Raw genomic sequence first — 6773 nt, forward strand, 5'->3', positions numbered from 1 at the left:
TTTCATTCAAATTATAAACCGCGAGTTGTACTAAGGCCCCCAAAATCTGAAGCGAAAATGGTCCACATTGGGCCATAATTAGATATAGCTGCCGTATAGACTGACCTACCGATTTAAGAGTTTGTTTATCACCCGATTTTGTTGAAATTTAGAAGAGTGACCTTCTATTGACATCCGCCAACGGTTTGGTCCAGATCGAACTATATTAAGTTATAGCTGCCATATAGACCGATATGCCAATTAAGGGTCCTAAGCCCATAAGAGCCCTATTTGTTACCTAATTTCGCTTAAATTTGGAACAGTGAGTTGTACTAGGCTTTTCGATGTCCGACCTGAGCATAATCAAGATCGGACCATATTTAGATATAGCTGTATTATAGACCGATCTGCCAAAATAGGGCCTTAAGCCAATAAAAAGCCTTATTTTCCTATATCGCTGAAATTTAGAGCTGAGAGTTCTATTAGATTTCCCGTTGTCCGAACAAAATTTGGTTCGGATTGGACCATACTTTGATATAAATTTGGAACATGGAGTTTTAATAGGCCTCCCGATATCCGAACCGCGTATGGTCCATATCAGACCATGTTTGAATATAGCTGCCATATGGGCCGATCTGCAAATCTGGAATCTTAAGCCATATAATCCTCATTCAGAACCTGATTTCCTTAAAGTTTTAAACTGTGACTTATGTACACATCTCGGTACGTAAACCGTATATGATACAAATCTGTCCATACTTGGTCATTAATATAGATTAAGTAGGTTTTTAATTAAATAGGATAATAAAAATATCCATTGTGGTGGGTTCGGCACGACTGAACTTAAACCGTTTTTACTTTTTTTTTAAATTTGGTTAGGAAATGCTTCCGATATATGCTTAAGAAGTAAAGTCGGAAGTTCTGTTTATATAGGAGCAATATGCACGGATTCAGACCAAACTTGGCATGGATGTTGGAGGTTATAGGAATAATTACTGTGCAAAATTTCGTTCAATTCAAATAATAACGGTGCTCTCTAGACGCTCAGGGAGTAAAATCGGGAGGTTGGATTATACGGCAGTTGGAGGTATTAGGAGAAATTATGCAAATTTCACCCAAAATTTCATGGGTTTATGCAAAATTTCACCCAAATTGGTTAAGAATTGCGCCCTCTAGCGGCTAAAGAAGTAAAATCGGTAGATCGGTCTAAATGGGGGCTATAAATGGTTATGAACCGAGTGAGATTTTACTTTATAAAAATGTTGTAGGTCATAAAAGAAACCGGTTTGCAAAATTTCGTCCAAAACGGATAAGAATTACTCCCTCTTAAGGTTCAAGAAATCAATTCAGGAGATCGGTTTATATGGGGGCTTTATAAGGATATAGCCCGATATAGACGGCGATCAAGAATGCATACAATCGGATTTGAATATAGCTTGATGTTGTAAACTTAATGACAAAATTCAATAATCACGTCATAGGGCACCATAGGATGGGGGTATACTAATTTCGTCATTCGATTTGTAACGCCTCGAAATATGCGTCTAAGTCCCCATAAAGTATAAATATTCTTTGTCGTCATAACATTTTAAGTCGATCTAACCATGTCCGTCCGTCCGTCTGTGGAAAGCTCGCTAACTTTCGAAGGAGTAAAGCTAGGCGCTTGAAATTTTGAATAAATACATTTTTTAGTGTAGGTCGGTTGAGATTATAAATGGGTCAAATCGGTTCATGTTTTGCTATAGCTGCCATATAAACCGACCTTGGATCTTGACTTCTAGAGGGCGCAATTCTTATGCGGTTTGGCTGAAATTTTGCATGAAGTATTCTGGTATGACATCCAACATTGGTGTCGAGTATAGTCTATATCAGTCCATAACTTGATATAGCCGCCATATAAACCGATCTCCCGAATAGACTTCTTGAGCCTCTAGAGGGCGCAATTCTTATCCGATTTGGCTGAAATTTTGCATGAAGTGGTTTATTTTGATCCCAACAACTGTTTTAAGTATGGTCTAAATCAGTTCATATCCTGATATAGCCGCCATATAAACCGACCTTCCGATTAGAATTTTTGGGCTTCTAGAGAGCGAAATTCTTATCCAATATGGTTGGAATTTTGCATATGTCGTTTTGGTATGACTTCCAACAACTGTTCTAAGCATAGTCTAAATCGGTATATAACCTGATATAGCTGCCATATAAACCGATCTCCCAGTTTGACTTTTTGAGCCTATAGAGGGCGCGATTATTACTCGATTGGCCTGAAATTTTGGAGGTGGTGTTTTTCTATTTGAAAAAGTCATTTAAAGAACTTGAAAAATGCAATCCATGGTGGAGGGTATAAAAGACGCGGCCCGGCCGAACTTAGCACGCTTTTACTTGTTAAAAATAAATAGTCAATTTAAAAGCAAAGGAGCGGGAGCGGAGCGAAAAAGAAATTGCCGGTGCGGAGCGTTGGAGTGGAGCGAAAAAAAATTGCCGAAGAGGAAGTGGAGTGGAGCGGAAAAAAGGTACCGGCTCCGGATCCCTGGATTTTATATTATCCAGGGCAACCTAAATGTGAAAAATTCTAACATTGTGTATTCCTTGACAGCTAAAGAGTCTTCTATTTAAAAGTTAGAGAGCCTTCTATATAATCTACAAGGTTATATCTCTATTATTATACAGACTACCCGGTTCGCTAAGGAAACTAAGAAAAACTTAACCCAGGGAAGACGATAATAACGGGATCAAGGATGTAATGATCCTTCGACGGCCATCGGCAGAATCGTCCTAAGCCTATGGGCTTAGAAACGAGAGGTCAGGATGGTTCTGCTGGATGGCTTTTGGTTATAGGATGTCGTATGCTCTTGTGTGTATTTGCACACCTGAAGTCACTAGTCAGAGGACTTGGGGTGCTGTCAAAGAAACCTTGTTGTCTATATAACATATTATTGGTATATCATGTCATGCCAGAATGTGTCTATGCTTTACCAGAATAGACAATAAGCGATATCCATACCTGCCTTGTCTAAGCCACATCATCATCTTGTGAGTAGGCAAGTACCTCCCAGGGACGTCAGGTGGGATCTTCATGATTAAAGCGAGAGGTTTAGCTTCCTAAAAGAGTATAGTAGCGGTAAACAGTTACTCAATCTAGGCTAAAACCGATGCCAACGTGTGAAATATATGTCCGATTACTTAGTGGCCACGAGTCATATTTTCATCAACCGAGCCAATCTAATAGATTTACTACCAAATAACTTGCACGCACCCCACCCAAGTTCCAGAATTCGTAGATGTAGAAATTTAACAGAAACCTAACCTTATTAGTGTAGGTTAGGTTAGGTTGAATGGGTCGCCCACCAAAGGTGATTTCACTCGGAGGCTAGTTGGACCCATTGTGGTACCCTAAAGAGAGAAAGGGAAGAAATAAGAAAATATGAGACCTCGTACTAGAGGTTATACACGAATAAAAGAAAAAAAGAGGATTGGAGAAACCCGAGCGGGAGGTAAAGAACCACCATCCCTAGGCAAGCACGGATCTACCTACGCCGGATACTGTGGCACTCCCCCGTCGGAACCATCCTGTTCCCTCAACAAACCTCAGAGGAGAAACCAGAGGTACGTTCGCAAGTTCACCCAGATCACAGAAGAAACGGCTCCCCAGAAAGGAGAGCCTACGTCTCCTCAGAAAGGAGAGCCTACGTCTCTGCAGACCCGGACAGGAACACAACAAGTGCTCAATTGTCTCCTCCTCATCGAGGCAACTCCTACAGAAGTCATTGTGCGGTATCCCCATGCGCGCCGTCATGCAGTCTATGACACAGTGTCCAGTTATGACCCCTGTCAAAGTACTCATCGACTTCTTATCGAATGCCAGCAACTCCCTCGTCTTCTTACCTTGTCTATGACCGGCCATAGCGCCTTCGCAGTCCGGCAACCATCTACCATGTCCCACCTCGCCACCGACGCCGCCCTGGCCATCCCAGCTACTGTCTTCAGTAGCTCGACAAATTGCACGTAGGCAAGACCGATGACTGGTCCGCCCGGCGCAGACGAACCACTCCTGGCGCACTTGTCCTCCCTCTCATTTCCTGGAATCCCCTCATCCCCAGGAATCCATGTCAGCGTCACATCGTGGGCCCGGATCCTATCCAGGGATTCCAAACAGTCCGCCACGCATCTCGACCTTACCATCCATTTTATTAGTGTAGGTCGGTTGGGATTGTAAATGTAAACCGATCTTGGGTCTTGACTCCTTGAGCCTCTAGAGGGCGCAATTCTTATCCGATTTGGCTGAAATTTTGCACGTGGTATTGTGGTATCACTTCCAACAACTGTGATAAGTGTGATTCAAATCGGTTCATAACCTGGTATAGCTGCCATATAAATCGATATGGGATTTTGACTTCTTGAGCTTCTAGAGGGCCCAATTATTATCCGATTTGGCAGAATTTTGTTCAACGGCTTCTTCCATGACCTTCAGCACACGTGTTAAATATGGTGTGAATCGGTCTATAGCCTGATAACGATCTCCCTATTTTACTTCTTGAGCCCCTAAAGGCGCAATTCCTATTCGAATTAGCTGAAATTTAACAGAATGGCTTCTATTATGGTTTTCAACATTCAATTCAATTATAGTCTGAATCGGTAAATAACTTGATATAGCTCCAATAGCATAGCAATTCTTTTCTTATGTCCTTTGTTTTCATAAAGAGAGTTGCTGGGAAAAGAATTCGACAAATGCGATCCATGGTGGAGGGTATATAAGATTCGGCTGGTCGAACTTAATACGCTTTTACTTGTTAATTATTTCAATGAACCACTTTTTTCTGAGCGTAGAAAAGAAAACCCAAGGAAAATACATACTTATTATTATCGACAACAATAACAAAACAATCAAGTGAAGACAGAAACCAAGAACAAACAAAAGATCAAAAGATACAAGTGAAAAATAAATACAACCAACATGTGAGATCAGTCTATACAACCCAGCGGGAAAAGGCGGCGACTTTGAGGCCTGATATCATTTCTTGTTTTGCATCCGCGAGGCCAGGTTTCCGAATTCCATGTTTATATCATTTTAACATGAGAGCGACATTGCCAGGTTAGTACTTGGCTTTCACGGTAATAAACATGGCCTTAAGAAGGGCAGAATTACTGCTTAAAAATATAAGAAGTTCAATAAACTCTCCCATGTGTCCCATATATTTTATGGCGCACTTCAGAAGGAATATATAATAAGTAAAAAGGCGTTAAGTTCGGCCCGGCCGAACTTTGGATACCCCCCAGCTCGGATATATGTAAATCACCTTCTGTCATAGTCCGGTGAAAAATTCATTATTTATGCCCCCATAGTAGCTTTATCGAAATTTGGTTCGATTTGTACCAAACTCTACAGGGATATTAAGTGGTCTAATAAACAAACATCGTTGTTCAATTTTGCAGAACAAAATATTGGTCTCTTTGGTACCATAGGCATATTTATGATTCAAATCTGAAACGGTCTGGATCAAATTGAAGAAAGATGTCGAAGGCCTCAACACAACTCACTGTCCCAAATTTCGGCGAAATTGGACAATAAATGCGCCTATTATGGGCCCAAAACCTTAAATCGAGAGATCGGTCTATATGGCAGCTATATCTAAATCTGAACCAATCCATGCCATATCGCAGAAAGATGTCGAGGGGTCCAACTTAACTCACTGTCCGCAATTTCGGTTACATCGGACAATAAATGCCCCTTTTATGGGCCCAAAACCTTAAATCGAGGGAATCAATCTAGACCAAATTGAAGAAGGATGTCGAAGGGCCTAACACAACTCACTGGCCCAAATTTTGGCGTAATCGTACAATAAATGGCCCTATTATGTGCCCAAAACCTTAAATCGAGAGTTCGGTTTATATGGTAGCTATATCTAAATCTGAACCGATCTGGGTCAAATTGAAGAAGGATGTCGACTGGCATAACACAACTCACTGTTACAAATTTCAAAAATAACGGATAATAAATGTGGCTTTTAGGGGCCTTAAACCCTAAATTGGCGGATCGGTCTATATGGGGGCTATATCAAAATGTAGCCGGACATAGCCTATCTTCGAACTTAACCTGCTTATGGACAAAAAAAGAATCTGTGCAAGTTTCAGCTCAATATCTCTATTTTTATACCCATAGGAGGGATAGGATAGGGGTATATTCATTTAGTCGTTCCGTTCCAGCACATCGAAATATCAATTTCGGACTCTATAAAGTATATATATTTCGGATCGTCGTAAAATTCTTAGACGACTTAACGATGTCCGTGTGTCTGTCCGTCTATCCGTCCGTCTGTTGTAATCACTCGACAGCTTTCAAAAAATGAGATATTGAGCTGAAATTTGGCACAGATACGTCTTTTTGATGCACGCTAGTTAAGTTATTGCCCGGGCCAAATCGGACCATATTTGGATATAGCTGCTATATAGACCGATTTTCCGATAAAGGGTCTAATGCCTATAAAAACTTTATTTTTCATCCGATTTTGCTGAAATTTGAAACAGTGAATAGTTTAAGGCCTACCGACAACTGATCCAAACATGGTTTAGATCGGACTACATTTAGATATAGCTACCATATTGAGCGATCTCCCGATAGAGGGTCTGAAGACCATAAAAGCTTTATTTATTACCTGATTTCGCTGAAATTTGAAACAGTGAGTAGGTTAAGACTTCCCAACATCCGACCTTAATATGGTTCAGATTGGTTTATAATTCGATATATCTGCCAAAAAGACAAAATATTGGTCTTTGGTTCTACAAAGTTGAATAGT

This window comes from Stomoxys calcitrans, chromosome 4 (assembly GCF_963082655.1).
Source record: "Stomoxys calcitrans chromosome 4, idStoCalc2.1, whole genome shotgun sequence".
Classification (NCBI taxonomy): domain Eukaryota; kingdom Metazoa; phylum Arthropoda; class Insecta; order Diptera; family Muscidae; genus Stomoxys; species Stomoxys calcitrans.